This window comes from Haematobia irritans, chromosome 5 (genome assembly GCF_050003625.1).
Source record: "Haematobia irritans isolate KBUSLIRL chromosome 5, ASM5000362v1, whole genome shotgun sequence".
Lineage (NCBI taxonomy): Eukaryota > Metazoa > Arthropoda > Insecta > Diptera > Muscidae > Haematobia > Haematobia irritans.
Genome location: NC_134401.1, coordinates 19,904,692 through 19,925,617, shown reverse-complemented (window position 1 = coordinate 19,925,617; position 20,926 = coordinate 19,904,692). Strand labels below are relative to the sequence as shown.

Here is a 20,926-nt window from a genome sequence, read left to right as displayed (position 1 = left end):
CGTTTTTCCGTATATGGCATTATTGAGAAGTTTGAAAAAAATCTTTTTCAAATGCAATATTCGTCGCAGCTCTATATTTATTATTTATTTCAATATACTCGCGAAGCCAATCACTTTGAGTGAATGATAGAATAGCATGCACCTTTTTCAATTTCAATCCTAAAGCTAAGCATTGCTGAAGATTTCGATAGTGAATAACATATCGCTCCTTATCTTCAAAATCGGCAATAAGTTTTTTGAATTTTGAACCTGGAGGAGTTTTATTCTCAGGACAAGGAGGGAAGTCATTAAGATAATCGTGAACTTCTGGAGGACATGAAAGATCTACTTCAAGGAAATAGCCGATATTTGAATCATGTGGAAGATTTAAAATATTCTCAACAAAATAATTCATAAGGAACTCTTCAGTTCCCTCAATCCATAGGAAATCTTTTTGAGGTAGAAATTGTGACATAGCATACCCATACAAATTATTAGCATCAATGTATAAAAGAATGGACAATAACTCTTCTTTACTAAAATGTTTCATATATTTGTTATTGGCTTTAGCATGTCGTTTGCTACACTGAACAATCCCCCCTCTTATCGCTTTTTTAACAAAATTATACATTTTTTCATCGGTGAACAAATGTAGATCGATTTTGTTTGAAATAAGTCTGAGCATAGCAGCCCAAGATAGAGATGGAATCGTATAATAATGAGCGGGATCCAATTTGTGTATATATATACATAGATTACGAAATTTTTCAAATACATCAGTCAAAAGAAGCACATCTGTTTTTAGATAAAGACGCATATAGTCTTCTAGTGACTTACAACTCATGGTTCTCCATACATTTTGTGCATGTTTATAGTCATCAACTGTACACGGGGTATCACATAAAGTATTATAGAATGCATCTATAGAAGGTAGAGAATTTTCCTTTAATTTGTCAAAACTTGATAAGTAATCATAAGGGAAAACACCTTTACGTTTTACCAAATTAAATTCATTACTATTAGGAAAGTGTCTACGCACATTTTCCAATGCGTTTTCAGGTAAATTTTGTGCTAGAGTCTCTAAGCTAGCAGCCATAAACCTAAAACTATCTAAAAACCTCATTTCCAATCTTTTACCACCATCCATAACAAGCTTATGAGACATTGCTATGTATGTTTCCTTGTTTTGTGCGACGACTGTTGTCTCCCCATCGTACTCACTCAAATCTTTAACAAAAAGATGTGAATCATACATTGAAAAGTTATGGAAAAATATTGGTATAAATTTGGGAACACTATGTTGAAGGTTGCATAAATTGTGTGCTGCCCCCCTATATTTTCCAGTTAAATGACAATGATCTCTAACTGGTCTCTCCTCACCCAAATCCCGTTCACAAATATGACAACTTCGAGCATTAACAAAATCTAACACCTCACTCTCCGTCAGTGGATTCATGGGTATTTCAACATTTAAATATTTATCATAAATATCCTTACAGTCTCTGATTAAAAACTCTAAAAATTTCTTAGATGCGTCCTCTCCACTATAAATTCTAAATACATTTTTAGAGTTGTCAAAACTACAAACAATATTATAACTAAATGCACAAGGTATATGCTCCTTCAGAGCTGTTGTTTTACTCACATTTCCATCAGTCGATGTTACATCTTTTAGAATGCATTCAAAATCTGCATATATGACGAAGGGAACTTTTAACTTTTTATGATGTTGTGAAAATAAAAGATTTTTATTTTCTTCGCTAGGAAGTGTCCTTACCGGAGCAAAACACTTTCCCTTGTGTTTATGTAAAGTTTTTTCTGAGGAAAAATGTTGTACGCATGTTGGACATACAAAAATCTTTCCATGGTATTTTGTTGTCTGTTTCTTTATTAATCTGAAAAACAAGTTAAAAATGTTTATAATTAAAATAAATTATAAAAAAATTCGTTAAAGGTATTATAAAAAAATTACCTCGATAAATCCGTCACCAAAATATAGTGTGAAGATCCATCCTCATCTGTCAATAACATCAAATTTACGGTTTTCCTGTATATGAATTTGGTGGAATAATAGGGACCCACGACTTCATTTTCCTCAAATCCGAAGACGTTAATAGCAATTTCTGGATTCATTTCTTCAAATTTTTCAATTTGGTTTATTGGAAGAGGAAATTGTAGTCCCGTGAAATTTAATATTGTTCCATCTTCTGTTGTTATAACATCTTGTGTTATATCGACCTGATATGTAGAAGGTCTATGTGCATTATTCTTTGGTGATTTTATAAATTCGGCTAATAAACACCATTTAAAACAGTACTCATCAGCATTCTCAATATTTAGTGTTGCCCTCTTGTTTTTTAATACTGTTGGTGTTAAAACGTATCCACTTCCACTAATAACTCTGCATCTATTCACATTCACTTCCAGTTTCTCGATTTTTTTCAATGCCCAACCTGAATCACGTTCTTGAAACTCAGACATTTTATTTAGAGCACAATCGAAATGATGATCTAATTTGTTAGCTATGTCATCATATTTACTAATCATTATCATTTTAGTTGTGTGATATATTTTCTTAGGCATGCTGACACCTTCTTCACTCATATCAGAGGCAGCCACTTCTGCGGGTTTCACATATTCACCCACAACCTCAATGTTGAATTTAACTGTTTTGTGTTCATTCACTTTTTCGTTCAACATTTGAGTTAAACTGCTTTTTGTCTCAGCCAGAAAATTTTCAGGTATAAGTGTATTCGTAACATTCTTATACTCATATATGGCGATTCTTTTCCTAAAGGCGCTCTTAACTTCTTTCAGCCTACATTCATATTGTTTTTGCTGCTGCAGCTGTTGTTGTTGGTTAGACGATGAAGGATGTTGTTGATGTTGTTGTTGGTTAGACGATGAAGGATGTTGTTGATGTTGTTGTTGGTTAGACGATGAAGGATGTTGTTGATATTGTTGTTGGTTAGACGATGAAGGAACGTTATCATTCATTCTAACATTGCTAGTGGTTAAACTAGGATTACTATTCTGCTGGCTATTAAAGTTAACGGCTGACTGCTGAACGGCTGGCCGTTGTCCCTCCAAACTCCTTTGACATCCTAGCTGTTTAACATTAAGAAGCTCCATGGCAACATCTTCCCTCATTAATCCCTGAGAACGTGTACCGCTACTGGTTGATGGTAGTTCCATCCTATTCTCGTTTAATATGCATTTTTCATAATGTAGTTTTAGCATAGGTTGACTTGGGAATAGCCTATAGCACAAGGTACAATGTTTAACGATGTGACGATTAAACATCTTTTTGTGAGGGAATCCCATATGGCACATTCCACAAATATATTTAACCATTTTTACTTTTTGATTTTTTTTTTGACAAATAAGAATGAAAAAAATAAATGTTTCTTCTTGTTTCGGAAGAGGGAAGACACAAACTAAATTTAGAAAATGGGAAAGAAGAGTTTCAGCCTATTTTTCTTTTCCACAGCAATAAAGGTTATTGGAAAACACAAACAAATCTGTATCTAGGGGTTCTGTTGTTTACCAGCAAAGAAGATACAATTTTCATTCTAAATGAGATTTGTTACCTGTTCGATTAATATAATTTTCTTAAAAAACGTTAGGGCTAATGGAATGTCATTTAGAAACTCGCACACGTTCGTTCTCGCCACTGAGCATTGAATTTTCCTTGCCTTAGATTTCAACATCAAAACGACGCTGTGAAAGGAAATGACTGCTATCAGTTACAACTTACAAATAGAGTCCATGCTGAATTTTTCACGTTTTTGATATCAACAATTGTCTGGGAACAAAATTTCACTAGAATCATACAGGAAATGCTTGACAATTTGAAAACTTGATCACGAAAACTCCCGTCATAAAACTTACCTTAACTTACCATATCAAAGAACTCACATTATGAACTCCAATTTAAATATAAGCCATTATCAAAATTTTCAATTTATATTTCACATGACTGAATCATCAATGACCTTTTGACATAAGAACAAACCATACTTTCACAGGCTAAGCATTCAGGATACATCAAATTAAAGTTGCCTCACGATCACTCGCGTCATAAAACATACTTTCTCAAAGAATTTAGAAATAAAGAACAAACAAAGATATCGATATCTATTAGCATTGAGTGAATCAACAATGACTTCTTGACACTAGAACAATGACCTCTTGACACTAGAACAACCAAACTTTCTCACACCAAGCACTCACGATACATCAAATTAAAGTTCTCTCACGTTCACTTACATCATAAAACTTGCTTCCTCATCTAATTAACTATAATTTAAATTCAAAAAAAAAAATTAATGATCAGAATAAATTATCCCACGATCCCCACCCCCCAGATCCCCATCCAAAAGCTTAATTAAGTATTCATGTCACGTGTGGGCAAGTGGGCAAGTCACGTCTGAAGTGGTACTCCTATCTTTCCCCTACTTATACATAGGTCCATAATTATATATAGCCCTCATATAAACCGGAGCCATATAAACGGAACCTCAGATTTGGCTTGCGGAGCCCCTAAGAGGAGCAAAATTCATCCGCTCCGGTTGAAACTTAGTGCGTGGTCTTAGTATATGGTATCTAACAACCGTGCAAAAATTGGTCCACATAGGTCCATAATTATATATAGCCCTCATTTATTAGCTTAGGTTAGGTTAGGCAGCCCGATGTATCAGGCTCACTTAGACTATTCAGTCCATTGTGATACCACATTGGTGAACTTCTCTCTTATCACTGAGTGCTGCCCGATTCCATGTTAAGCTCATTGACAAGGGACCTCCTGTTTATAGCCGAGTCCGAATGGCGTTTCACAGTGCAGTGAAACCACTTAGAGAAGCTTTGACACCCTCAGAAATTTCACCAGCATTACTGAGGTGGGATAATCCACCGCTGAAAAACTTCTTGGTGTTCGATCGAAGCAGTAAACGAACCCACGACCTTGTGTATGCAAGGCGGGCATGCTAACCATTGCACCACGGTGGCTCCCATATTGGTCCATACTTATATATAGTCCCCATATAAACCGATCCCCAGATTTGATCTTCGGAGCCTCTTGGAGGAGCAAAATTCATCCGATCTAAATGAAATTTGGTACGTGGTGTTAGTATATTGCCCATAACAACCATGCCAAAAGTGGTCTGTATCGATCTATAGTTATATATAGCTCCCAGATAAACCAATCTCCGATCACAGAAAAATCACGATTGCCACTCGAGCCAAAAATAATCTACCAAAATTTTATTGCCATAGAAAATTTTGTCAAAATTTTATTGCCATAGAAAATTTTGTCAAAATTTTATTTCTATAGAAAATTTTGTCATAAATTTATTTCTATGGAAAATTTTGTCAAAATTTATTGCTATGGTAAATTTTGTCAAAATTTTATTTCTAAAGAAAATTTTGTCAAAATTTTATTTCTAAAGAAAATTTTGTCAAAATTTTATTTCTAAAGAAAATTTTGTCAGAGTTTTATTTCTGTAGAAAATTTTATCAAAATGTTATTTCTATAGAAAATTTATGAAGCACCTCGTAGTTGGAGATGTACATTTTGCAAAATCTTCCAAAACATCAAGAATTCTACAAATCTGCCAAACCGTACAAAATCTATCATGTTTGGTAGACTCGTGTTCATAATTGTATATAGCGCCCATATAGAGCGAACCCCATATTTCAATTCTGGCTCTATAATTACCGCACAAAACTTCATATCGATTATTTCTTTCCTATACACTCCGGTCAAGAACTGAATATCTCCGTATTTAATCGACATTTCTTTTGTCTAATAAGTATCTCGCATGGACTAACTTACAATTAAGAAGATGATATTAAGAAGTTTTAAGAAGCCTTGTCATCGGCCGCAACCCAAGTAATTCAATTGTGGATGACAGCCTTTAGTAGAAGTTTCTACGCAATCCATGGTGGAGGGTACATAAGATTCGAGCTGGCCGAACTTACGGCCGTATATACTTGTTTTTATTTGTTTTTATACCCTCCACCATAGGATGGGGGTATATTAACTTTGTCATTCCGTTTGTAACACATCGAAATATTGTTCTAAGACCCCATTAAGTATATATATAATCTGGGTCGTGGTGAAATTCTGAGTCGGTCTGAGCATGTCCGTCCGTTCGTCTGTTGAAATCACGCTAGCTTCCGAACAAAACAAGCTATCGACTTGGAACTTGGCACAAGTAGTTGTTATTGACGTAGGTCGGATGGTATTGCAAATGGGCGATATCGGTCCACTTTTACGTATAGCCCCCATATAAACGGACACCCAAATTTGGCTTGCGGATCCTCTAAGAGAAGCAAATTTCATCCGATCCGGCTGAAATTTTGTACATGATGTAAGTATATGGTATCTAACAACTATGCAAAAATTGGTCCACATTGGTCCATAATTATGTATAGCCCCCATATAAACCGATTCCCCGATTTGGCTTGCGGAGCCTCTAAGAGAAGCAAATTTCATCCGCTTCGGCTGAAATTTGGTACGTGATGTTAATATATGGTCTCAAACACCCATGCAAAAATTGGTCGAAATCGGTCCATAATTATATATAGCCCCCATATAAACCGATTCCCCGATTTGGCTTGCGGAGCTTCTAAGAGAAGCAAATTTCATCCGATTCGGTTGAAATTTGGTACATGATGTTAATATATGGTCTCAAACACCCATGCAAAAATTGGTCGAAATCGGTCCATAATTATACATGTAAACCGATCACCAGATTTGACGTCCGTAGCCTCTTGGAAGGCCAAAATTCATCTGATTCAGTTGATATTTGGTACGTGGTGTTAATATATGGCCTCAAACACGCATGCAAAAAGTGGTCCACATCGGCCCATACTTATATATAGCCCCCATATAAACCGATCCCCAGATTTGACCTCCGGAGCCCCTTGGAAGAGCAAAATTCATCCGATTCGGTTGAAATTTGGTACGTGATGTTAGTATATGGTATCCAACAACCATGCAGGAATTGGTTCATATCAGTCCATAATTATATATAGCCCCCACCATTGGCGTAGCTAGGGGGGTGCTGGGGGGGCTATGCCCCCCCCAGAATAGTTCTTGCCCCCCCAGAATAATCAAAGCTACAGTTGATTTATATTTTAATTCAAGCTTTGCGATGTGTTTAATCCAATTAAGATTGTGGCAGAGAGAGTATGTTAAGCATATTTTTTAGTATTGATATTTACATTACAACTAAAAACACGTAATAAAAACACTAAAAGGAAACTTGAGACGCACATTTTCAAAAATAGTCAATTTATAACTACGTTGATTAAAATCATAAATCGTCACATGCCCAATTTACCATCTAAAATCGTCAAAATCACGAAAAATCAACAGAGTTGGCACCGCTGCTCTCGACAGTTGCTTCGTTGTATTCTGTTCTCAGAGAATTTTTAAAAACTAATCGAAGATAGACGTTTTATAATATTCAATTTATTTTTTGCCTTTTATTTAATTTTTTATTCTTAGTATTTTTTATACACGATGAATATATTAAGTTTATGTTTTGCTTTATGATTTCTAGTCCTGTTTTAAAACACACATTTTAAATAAAATTTAAAAATCATATGTTTGTTGTCTTGAATTAAAAATAAATTACAAACAATATTTTTCAAACACATACTTAAAGCAATGCTTTTATTTTTTGTTATATTAAATAATGGTAAGTTGCTATTTGATTATTTATAGCGGTGTCGTGGAACCGGCTCCCACACACAATAAAATATTTTTTGTCTTCAACCATGAAATTAATTGATCTAATTAATTATACCCTTCACCACTACTGTGGTACAGGGTATAATAAGTTTGTGCATTTGTATATAACGCCAAGAAATAGTGGTCATAGACCCATCTTTTAGTATACCGATCGGGTAAGAATTAAAATCTGAGTCGATTTAGCGATGTCCGTCTGTCTGTCTGTCTGTCCGTCCGTCTGTCTGTATATGTAATTTTGTGCACAAAGTACAGCTCGCAATTTAAGTCCGATCGTCCTCAAATTTGGCATAGGGCCGTTTCTTGAGACAGAGACAATTGCTATTGGTTTGGGAAAAAATCGGTTCAGATTTAGATATAGCTGCCATATATATTTATCCCCTATGTGGTCATAGTTAGCGTGTTTATCAACCAATTTTCTTGAAATACCGTACATCCAAATATTTAATGAATCTCGCAAATCTTGCAAAATATCAGCCAAATCGGTTCAGATTTAGATATAGCTCCCATATATATCTTTCGTCCGATTTAGACTCATATGACCACAGAGCCCAAAATTTACTACCGATCTTCATGAAATTTTGCACAGAGGGTAGAATTGGCATTCTACCAATGCTTGGTACACTTGATTGAAATCGGTTCAAATTTAGATATAGCTCCCATATATATATTTCGTCCGATTTGAACTTATATGGCCACAAAGCCAGAGATTTGCCGTGATTTGCTTCAAATTTTGCACAAGGGGTACGTTTAATAGTATCGTTAAGTGTGTCAAATTTTGTTAAAATCGGTTCAGATTTAGATATGGCTCCCATATATATCTCCCGTCCGATTTGCACTCATATGACCAGGGGGGCCAAAGTTATACTCCCATTTACGTGAAATTTCGCATAGATAGCAGAATTATTATTCTAACTATACATGTCAAATTTATTCAAAATCGGTTCAGATTGTATATAGCTCCCATATATACGTACACCAGAGTTGGGGAGATATGGTCGACTGTTTCATATTTTAGACCCATTTTCAATGGGATTTTCCTCCAATTGACTGGATAGTTTCCACAGAGAATACAAATATGGCCAAAATTCTCACAGTTTACACAAAATTCTGTGATGATTTCCCCATATCCTACACACTGCAATGCCAAAATTTCCACAGAACGGATGAGTTTTAAATAAGGCTCCAAGTCGCCCTACACATATCTTGGCGAGATCTAACCAATATCCTTGTAAAATCGCCACTGCTGAGTAGCAAAAATTGTAAATATTACTCTAATTGTCCTATATCTCGAATACATATGTATCGCCTGAAAAATTAAAAATCTCTTTTAAAATTTCTCTCGCTTCATATTTCCCATATTTTTTACTAACATTGTGTATCATCCCAGGGCGTTAGCCGATTTAAATTTTAATTCTAGAGTTTTTGTAGAAGTACAAAAAATTGTTTCCATTAAAAGTATTTGTATCTGGAAATGCAAACCTTTATATAGCTCCCAGCAAATTTTAAGTAGTTGAGATGGTAACACAAATGTTTGTCTACATAGTGGTGAAGGGTATAATATAGTCGGCTCCGCCCGACTTTAGATTTTACTTACTTGTTTTTAATTGAAATGTATTCAATCAAAAAAAATGATAGTATCAATCATCAAAGCCAATTAAAAAATTAATTGATACAACTAATTTTTGTGATTGAGTTTTTTTGTTTTTGATTGATTTTGCTGCATATTGCCTTTAACACCGCAATAAAATTGAGGATGTATAGTTTTATCAATAGGGGTAATTTATCGCTTCGGAAATTTCGACAAAATTTTGAAGGATGTCTGGGAGGGGCACAGCCCCCCCCAGAGAAAATTTCTAGCTCCGCCAATGGCCCCCACATATAAAACGATCCCCAGATTTGACCTCCGGTGCCTTTTGGAGAAGCAAAATTCATCCGATCTGGCTGAAATTTGGTACGTGGGGGTAGTATATGATATTTAACAACCATGTCAAAAGTGGTCCATATCAGTCAATAATCATATATAGCCCACATATAAATCGATCCCGAGATTTGGTTTTGGAGCCTCTTGGAAGAGCAAATTTCATACGATCTGGTTGAAATTTGATATGTGGTTTATCCATATGGGTCCATAATTATATATAGCCCCCATATAAACCGATCCCCAGATTTGACCTCCGGTGCCTTTTGCAGAAGCAAAATTCTTAATTTAATACATATTTTCTCAATTTTGTTTATTGTTTTTTTACCCTAAACCACATAGTGGTCAGGGTATAATAAGTTTGATCGGCCAAAAAATGTGCCTACCAGAAATATTGATTTTAGACCCCATAAAATATATACCGATCGACTCAGAATCACCTCCTGAGTCGATCTAGCGCTTGGTGTCCGTCCGTCCGGAAATCGGATCAAATTTAGATATAGCTCCCATATATATGTATCGCCCGATTTCGACAAATGGGGTCACGTTGAGTTTGTTTTCAAACGGATCGTCACCAAATTTGGCAAAAGGTAATATTTTCCATCGCCCTTCAAGTCTACAAAATTTCATCCAAATCGGTTCAGATTTAGATATAGCTCTCATATATATGTATCGCCCGATTTTCCCAAATTTGGCCACAAAACCTTTATTTATCAACCGATCTTACTCAAAGTTAGCTAAATATAATCTTCTATAGCACTAACTATATGTGCAAAAAATCATCGAAAACGGTTCAGATTTAGCTATAGCTCCCATATATATGTACCGCCCGATTTTTCTAGATTTGGCCATAAAACCCTTATTTATCAACCGATCTTACCCAAATTTGGCTAAATGTAGTCTTCTATAGCACTGACTATATGTGCAAAAAATCATCGAAATCAGGTTCAGATTATATATAGCTCCCATATATATGTATAGCCAGATTTTCCCAAATTTGGCCATAGAACTTTTATTTATTAACCGATCTTACTAAAAGTTGGCTAGATCCAGTCCTCTCTAGTACTAACTATATGTGCAAAATTTCATCGAAATCGGTTCAGATGTAGATATAGCTCGCATATATGTATCACCCGATTTTGAAAAATTCGCTCCTAATAACCTTATGTTTGACCATACAGGCCTGATTTCTTAACTGATCTTACTCAAATCTTGCACAAGGTAACCTTTTGTGGTATTAATCAAACCCGCAAAATATTATGCAAATTGGTTCAGATTTAGATATAGCTTCCATATATATGTATCGCTCGATTTTCCCAAATTTGGCTCTTATTTATTAACCAATGTTACTCAAATTTCAAATTTTGATGTACTAGCCGATCGTACTTATACGTACTTGTAACTCTTACATAAGAATATTGCTCGATTTTTACAAATTTGTATTTATTACCCACACTAATTTAACGATTTTCTCTTTTTTAATAATGGGCTCAATATTAGTGGCATACTAAATCCGTAGGTGCAATATCAACACAGTCAGTGCTGCTAGAAGTAGGAGAAATTCCCTATATGTAGGGTTTTTCTAATATTTAACGTCTTGTAGGGACGTAGGGCCACAATGTAGGACATTTTCACTCAACACAATTTGTAATCACTTTTACATTTTGGTGGCTCTAGAGGAGGAAATTAGAAGCCGGCAAGGCTTGATCTTTAACAATGTGTGGTAAACTTTATTCCTGTAGAAAATTTTGTCAACATTTTATTTCTATAGAACATTTTGTCAAAATTGTATTTCTATAGAAATTTTTTTCAAAATATTATTTCTATAAAAAATTTTCTCAAAATTTTATTTCTGTGTAATTTTTTCTCAAAATTTTATTTCTATAGAATTTATTGTCAAAATTTTATTTCTATACAAAAATTTCTCACAAAAATTTGTTTATAGAAACTTTTTGCAAAATTTTACTTTTATAGAGATTTAACAAAAAAGATTACTAATTTGGGTAGAATTCTACCAACTGTGGCAACCGTGGTGGTAATACAAATTTACATATACCACTTAATTTTCTTAAATATGCAACTGCGGTTTATCTCCCAGACCTATATGTTACCCCACAAATGCTTATGATTACTAATTCTGTAATGGTGGTTTAGGGTATGATATAGTCGGCCCCGCCCGACTTTCTACTTTACTTACTTGTTTTTAATATATAGTTAATTAGTAAAAAAAATATTTTAATACTTTTAACAAAAATTCATTATAATAATGATTGTAATTTTTTTTAAATAAATGGGCCTATTGAAATATCCAAATTTCCTCTTAATAAATAATAACAATTTATTTAATAATATTTAAAACTTTCACATTAATTTAGTTTCGTGTTTTTTTATTTAATATATATTTGCACAAATATTTTTTTTTATTTATTTTTATAAAAAATTAGGCAAAAGTATTTTAATATATTAGGGGCTCACAACTTAATTTTCTTTTTATATTTATTAGCATAATTTATTATGATTGCAAATCTTATGATAAATAAATAAAAAAAGGATCGCATTTATATTTAAACAATTTTTACATAAAGTCCTAATAAGTAATATAATAAAATTTAAAATTTATTATTAAATTATCTTAAATGAAATATATACAAAATTTCCTCTAAATAAATAAATGTCAAATTAACCATTTACCTGATGTCAAAATCAAAAACGATTATATCCCGCTGAGATGCAATTGAATAAATGAAACTTTATGGCCTTAAATAAAAATGTTAATGATTCGTATAAATATTACAATAAATTTCGTTTTAGTTCTGTATAGCAAAACATACAACATAAGCTTCGAATACATCGTCACCTTTCCAGCCATGATTTGGATGATAATAATGATGCAAGTTAGCCATGAACAATTATTATTGTTAAGGCTATATGTATTATACTAAATGTTGCTTATAAGTATTTTCAAATTGATTAAATTAATTTTGCAAAGTTCAAAATCAGGTCCATAGCATATATTTCAATGGAAACAATTTTCCTATGAGCTGTGCATTTTGCTTTATTTTAATATTACATTAAATTTAATTATACCATGGCATTTAGAAGGTTGTCGATCATAATAGATTGTTGAGATATCGAAAGTTAATAAGGGGCACAATTAATAGGAAAAAATTAATTATCAAGTAACGATGATAAAATGTGGTTATTTGTGTATTGATTTTTATAAAGAGAATAAAGACTAGATCGAGACTAGGGAGTGATTATGAGTCACTTGTAATATGACTCAGAATTTCAATTTTAATAATTTAAATATTTTCACGTAAATCTGATGAAAATTGTTTGCCCTAAAAATATTTACATATAATTTGAATTTTTTCCTTCTATCATATTTCATAATCTCTTCACCTTCAGTTAATATTATTATTCCATAGAGATGTATAAATAATGAACACTAAAACTCACTTATAATGTAAACATTATTATTATAATATTGTGTTGTTGCAAAAAATTAAATCATATCTAAAATAGCTAGAAAAAGGCTCCCCTGAGGTTGCACCAAAAGCAAGTGTGAACAAAAAATAAAATCATCCATTGCAGTAATACAACTAACAAGAGAACCATAAATAACATTAGTTTAAACATTTAAACGAGTCAACAACTGATCATATAATCAAATAATCTCTATACCGTAGTAAAAAAGAAAATCAAAATTATATACACGACACCATTTCCTGAATTAATTTGATTTCCGACGGAAAAAATGTAAATAAATTGTAATGAGAAATTATTATATGTGAGGAAGAAAAAATTCATATGTGGATATTCGTTTAAGCGCCATCTATATGTCAGTTGAGTAACCGTAAAAATGTGTACCTTTGGTAACAATTTGGCTTTTCAAACATTCTTCTTTCCCCATTTTATGCCAATTTCTATGAAAAATGATATCGCAAAAATTGTTGGTAATGGCTAAAAAGACACCCAGCAAACAACGCGTCGCCAAAAAAGTAGTGAAAATGTTCTTTTTGAATCCGGAAGTGGTGCCAAATTGACGCAGAAGCGATGAATTTAACATGGGCTTGTCATAGGACGGATGTCCACTATTTCAACAGCAGCTGCATCACTTCTTAAGGTGTGAGGTGAATTCAGTGGTTTGGATGTGAATTACGAATTTTTGTGATATTTTGACAAATAAATATTTTTTTTTTAATTTTTTTATGAATTTCTGGAACGTTTGTCATTAAATATTTTCAAAAATTCGCAATTTTTCTACAAAGGATTTAACATTTTTTTTGGCTAAATCTAAATAATTTGTACCATTTTATTAATTCTTAATATGTTTTTAACCTATTTGAAACAAAAACAAAATTCCCATTAAAAATATGAAAAAACGGGTTATAAAAAGATTGACTCAAATGAACTTCCTGTGCAGTGACAATAAAGAACATCTTTGGGAGGGCATTTTTGGAAGTTCTTTTAAAGTTCTGCCTTGAGAAGAACTTCCAAATTTTTTGCTGGGATATTAATATACGAATTTTCCCTCACATAAATATTATTACGAAATTTTCCTAAAACAGGAAAAAATAATAATTTATCAAAAAAATTTCCTGAATTTGTTGAAAATTACTTACTTATTTTTAGCATAACGGCGTTTATTTAAAAATAGATTCATTTGTTTTTATTGTTATTATTTATACCCTAAACCACATAGTGGTCAGAGTACAATAACTTCGATCTTACAAAAAATTGTGCCTGCCAGAAATTTTGATTTTAGACCCCATAAAATACATACCGATCGACTCAGAATTATCTCCTGAGCACGGTGGCCACAGTTGGTAGAATTCTACCAAAAATTGTAGATTTTTTACTGTTTGGTAGATTGGTAGAATTCATGACATTTTCAAAAATATTCCTCTTGACAAATCTTCTACAAGAATAAAATTTCGACAAAATTTTCTATAGAAATAAAAATTTGACAAAATTTTCTATAGAAATAAAACTGTGACAAAGTTTCATATAGAAATAAAATTTTGAAAAAATTGCTATAGAAATAAAATTTTGACAAATTTTTCTATAGAAATAAAATTTTGAAAAAATTTTCTATAGAAATAAAATTTTGACAACATTTTCAACAAAAATAAATTTTTGACTAAATTTGCTATAGAAATAAAATTTTGAAAACATCTTCTACCGAAATAACATTTTCTATAGAAATAAAATATTGACAAAATATTCTATAGAAATAAAATTTTGACAAAATTTTCGATAGAAATATAATTTTGACAAAATTTTCTATAGAAAAAAAGTGTTGACAAAATTTTCCATACGAATAAGAATTTGACTAAATTTTCTATAGAAATAAAATTCTTAAAAAATGTTCTATATAAATAAAATATTGATAAAATTTTCTATAGAAATAACATTTTTACAAAGTTTCATATAGAAATAACATTTTTACTAAAATTTTTATAGAAATAAAATTTTCTATAGAAATAATATTTTTGACAAAATTTTCTATATAAATAAAATTTTGACAAAATTTTCTACAGAAATAAAATTTTGACAACATTTTTTATAGAAATAAAATGTTGACAAATATTTTTATAGAAATCATCTTTTGACAAAGATTTCTATAGAAATAAAATTTTGACAAAATTTTCTATAGAAATATAATTTTGACAAAATTTCCATAGGAATACAAATTTTGCAAAATTTTCGATAGAAATAAAATTGTTCAAAAAATTTCTATATAAATAAAATATTGACAAAATTTTCTATAAAAATAAAATTTTAACAAAGTTTCATATAGAGAGCCACCGTGGTGCAATGGTTAGCATGCCCGCCTGGCATACACAAGGTCGTGGGTTCGATTCCCGCTTCGACCGAACACCAAAAAATTTTTCAGCGGTGGATTATCCCACCTCAGTAATGCTGGTGACATTTCTGAGGCTTCTATAAGTGGTTTCACTGCAATGTGGAACGCCGTTCGGACTCGGCTATAAAAAGGAGGTCCCTTGTCATTGAGCTTAACATGGAATCGGGCAGCACTCAGTGATAAGAGAGAAGTTAACCAATGTGGTATCACAATGGACTGAATAGTCTAAGTGAGCCTGATACATCGGGCTGCCACCTAACCTAACCTAACCTTCATATAGAAATAAAATTTTGACTAAAATTTCTATAGACATAAAATTTTCTATTGAAATAGAATTTTGATAAAATTCTCTATAGAAATATAGTTTTGGCAAAATTTCTATAGAAATAAAATTTGGACAAAATTTTCTATAGAAATAAAATTTTCATAAAATTTTCGATAGAAATATTTTAACAAAATTTTCTATAAAAATAAAATTTTGACTAAATTTTCTATAGAAATAAAATTTTGACTAAATTTTCTATCGAAATAAAATTTTGCCAACATTTTCTATAAAAATAAAATTTTGTCAAAATCTTCTATAGAAATAAAATTTTGACAAATTTTTCTATAGAAATAACATTTTGTCAAAATCTTCTATAGAAATAAAATTTTGACAAATTTTTTTATAGAAATAAATTTTTGACAAAATTTATTGTAGAAATAAAATGTTGTCAAAATCTTCTATTGAAATAAAATTTTGACAAAATTTTCAATAGAAATATAATTTTGCCAAAATTTTCTATAGAAATATAATTTTGACAAAATTTTCTATAGAAATAAAGTGTTGACAAAATTTTCCATACGAATAAAAATTTGAAAAAATTTTCTATAGAAATAAAGTGTTGACAAAATTTTCCATACGAATAAAAATGTTACAAAATTTTCTATAGAAATAAAGTGTTGACAAAATTTTCCATACGAATAAAAATTTGAAAAAATTTTCTATAGAAATAAAGTGTTGACAAAATTTTCCATACGAATAAAAATTTTACAAAATTTTCTATAGAAATAAAATTTTCAAAAATTGTTCTATATAAATAAAATATTGACAAAATTTTCGATAGAAATAACATTTTTACAAAGTTTCATATAGAAATAAAATTTTCTATAGAAATAATATTTTTGACAAAATTTTCTATATAAATAAAATTTTGACAACATTTTCTACAGAAATAAAATTTTGACAACATTTTTTATAGTAATACAATGTTGACAAATATTTTTATAGAAATAATCTTTTGAAAAAAATTTCTATAGAAATACAATTTTGATAACATTTTCTAAAGAAATATAATTTTGACAAAATTTTCCATAGGTATAAAAATTTGACTAAATTTTCTATAGAAATAAAATTTATCAAAAATTTTCTATATAAATAAAATATAGACAAAATTTTCTATAGAAATAAAATTTTGACAAAGTTTCATTTAGAAATAAAATGTTGACTAAAATTTCTATAGACATAAAATTTTCTATTGAAATAAAATTTTGATAAAACTATCTATAGAAATAAAATTTTGACAAAATTTTCTATAGAAATAAAATGTTGACAAATATTTTTATAGAAATCATCTTTTGACAAAGATTTCTATAGAAATGAAATTTTGACAACATTTTCTATAGAAATATAATTTTGACAAAATTTTCTATAGGAATAATAATTTTACAAAATTTCCATAGGAATAAAAATTTTACAAAATTTTCTATAGAAATAAAATTTTTCAAAACTTTTCTATATAAATAAAATATTGACAAAATTTTCTATAAAAATAAAATTTTGACAAAGTTTCATATAGAAATAAAATTTTTACTAAAATTTCTATAGAAATAAAATTTTTACTAAAATTTCTATAGAAATAAAATTTTGATAAAACTTTCTATAGAAATATAATTTTGACAAAATTTTCTATAGAAATAAAATTTTGACAAAATTTTCTATAGAAATAATATTTTAACAAAATTTTCTATAAAAATGAAATTTTGACAAAATTTTCTATAGAAATAAAATGTTGACTAAATTTTCTATCGAAATAAAATTTTGCTAACATATTCTATAGAAATAAAACTTTGACAAAGTTTTCTATAGAAATAAAATTTTGACAAAATTTTCAATAGACGTAAAATTTTGACAAAATTTTCTATAGAAATAAAATTTTGACAAAATCTTCTAAAGCAATAAAATTTTGATAAAAATTTCTATAGAAGTAAAATTTTGACAAAATTTTCTATAGAAATAAAATTTTGACAAAATATTCTATAGAAATATAATTTTGACAAAATTTTCTATAGAAATAAAATGTTGACAAAATTTCCATAGGAATAAAAATTTTACAAAATTTTCTATAGAAATAAAATTTTTTTAACTTTTCTATATAAATAAAATATTGACAAAATTTTCTATAAAAATAAAATTTTGACAAAGTTTCATATAGAAATAAAATTTTTACTAAAATTTCTATAGAAATAAAATTTTGATTAAACTTTCTATAGAAATATAATTTTGACAAAATTTTCTATAGAAATAAAATTTTGACAATATTTTCCATAGAAATAAAATTTTTCAAAAATTTTCTATAGAAATAAAATTTTGAAAAAGTTTTCTATAGAAATAAAATTTTATCAAAATCTTCTATAGAAATAAAATTTTTACAAAATTTCCTATAGAAATAAATTTTTGACAAAATTTTCTATAGCAATAAAATTTTTATAAAAATTTCTATAGAAGTAAAATTTTGACAAAATTTTCTATAGAAATAAAATATTGACAAATTTTTCTATAGAAATAAATTTTTGACAAAATTTGCTATAGAAATAAAATTTTGACAACATTTTCAACAAAAATAAGTTTTTGACAAAATTTGCTATAGAAATAAAATTTTTAAAACGTCTTCTATAGAAATAAAATTTTGATAACATTTTCTATAAAAATAAAATGTTGATAAAATTTCCTATAGAAATAAAATTTTTCAAAAATTTTCTATAGAAATAAAATATTGACAAAATTTTCAATACAAATAAAATTTTGACAAAATTTTCAATAGCAATAAAATTTTGATAAAAATTTCTGTAGACGTAAATTGACAACTTTTTCTATGGAAATAAAATTGTGACAAAATTTTCTATAGAAATAAAATTTTGACAAAATTTTCTATAGAAATAAAATTTTGACAAAATTTTCTATAGAAATAAAATTTTGACAAAATTTTCTATAGAAATAAAATTTTGTCATAATTTTCTATAGAAATAAAATCTTGACAAAATTTTCTATAGAAATAAAATCTTGACAAAAATTTTCGACAAGATTTTTTAATTCAGTAAGACTTTCTACTTTACTCACTTGGTTTAGTTTAATTTTTTTTTTTTTTGATCACAATTTACAAAAATATTTTATGGGAAATGGTTTAATACACATTTTTTTGCTGTCTCTCGGTATTGTTTGTCACCTCATCATCATTGTCAACTCAGCTCAGTGGCATCATTATCATTGAAAATAATAATACAACACAATTGTCACACAATTGTTGTTATTTTTATTGTTGCTTTTGATGTTGTTGCTGTTGTCGCATCATTATCATTATTAAGTACTATTATTATTAGTAGTAGCATCAGTGTATTATTATCACCCATACCGCCAGTGTAATAGGCCAATGTTGCTGTCATAATCAACCACATTTCACATTTCATCTCATTTCATTTCATTACTGCCACTAATAATAGGAAAGTAATGTTGCGGGGGGCGGTAGGGAACTATCATGAGGTGTAATAAAGAGCTTGTCCCACCAGTGATAACTACCTAAATAACCTGAGTGTTGACACTCAGACAAAGAGCGACGGCGGCGCTGGCAACCATTTAATATCCACAAGCTAATCAAAGCTCTCTATGACAATTTGCCACACTGCCAATGGAGGGAGCATTTAAAGCCAGCAAAAAAAGCAAACCCCCCAAGTCCCAACACTTTAGAAATTGTGATAAAAATTTGTTATCACATTTTCATTTTACAAAGCGACATTAACCATTTTACATTGGATATTTTTTTTTGCATTATATCTACTCATGATTGGTAGAGGGCACAAAATATAGAAAAATAAAAAAAGTAGTGTTTGAATGTAAAGATAAACCGCCATGGGCAACGGAATGTGTTGAAACATTTTTTGTAATAGACAAAAACTAGAAACTAGAATGCATTTTATTAGGTGTTAAAGTAATTCGTAGGTACAAGCATTTTTTTATATTTGGTCGACCAGGAGCACCTCTTCCTTGTTCAATAGGTTGTTTGTTCAATTCAAAAAAAGACAGGACGTTAATGAGAACCAAATAAGTCTAGAAAATCTATCGCAACATGAACAAACATCCATACTAGCAAAATAAGCCACCGATTATCTCGGCTCATTTCAACTAAAATTTTGCCGCCAATTAATCAAAATGTACTTATTTAAATATTAAAAATTATTTACATTTTGTTTATTTTCTCCCAAAATTGTAAATCATACACCCCAAATTATCTAATATCACGTTACTACCATAATTCATTGAATATTTTTCTCTCAAGATATAAATAATTAGTAAATTGAGTTGTATGATTGGTTTTACCATTAATTTATTGAACCTTCAATCTCCTTAGTTGCCGAGATTGTTGCCGCCAACACAGTTGCCACAATTGGTAGAATTCTACCAAAAATGGTAGATTTTTAATTTTTGCAAAATATTCCATTCCAAGAGGTACTTCTTTTTTCTATAGAAATAAAATTTTGATAAATTATTTCTATATAAATAACATTTTGATAAAATTTTCCACAGAAAAAAAAAAATAATGTTGAAAAAAATTTTATAGAAATAAAATTTTGACAAAATTTTCTATAAAAATAAAATTTTGACAAACTGTTCTAGGGAGAAATAAAATTTTGACAAAATTTTCTATAGAAATAAAATTTTGACAAAATTTTCTATAAAAATAAAATTTTGATAAAATTTCTATAGAAATAAAATTTTGATAAAATTTTCTTTAGAAATATAATTTTGACAAAATTTTCTTTAGAAATATAATTTTGACTAAATTTTCTATAGAAATAAAATTTTGGTAAAATTTTCTATAGAATTAAAATTTTCTATAGAAACAAAATTTTCTATAAAATAAAATTTTGTCAAAATTTTCTATAAAAATAAAATTTTGATAAAATCCATATGGAGGAAACAAATTTTGACAAAATTTTATATAGAAATAAAATTTTGATAAAATTTTCTATAAAAATAAAATTTTGATAAAATCGTCTATAGAAATAAAATTTTGATATAATTTTCTATACAAATAAAATTTTGACAAAATAAATGTTGATAAAATTTTCTATAAAAATAAAATTT

The 20,926-nt window shown here is 29.4% G+C and overlaps 1 protein-coding gene across 4 annotated transcripts in view; it reads left to right on the top strand.

The window, feature by feature from the left end:
• pdm3 (POU-domain protein pdm3) overlaps nucleotides 1–20,926 on the top strand; it is a 437,278-nt gene that overhangs the window by 17,319 nt on the left and 399,033 nt on the right. The gene's annotated exons all lie outside the window — the stretch shown is intronic.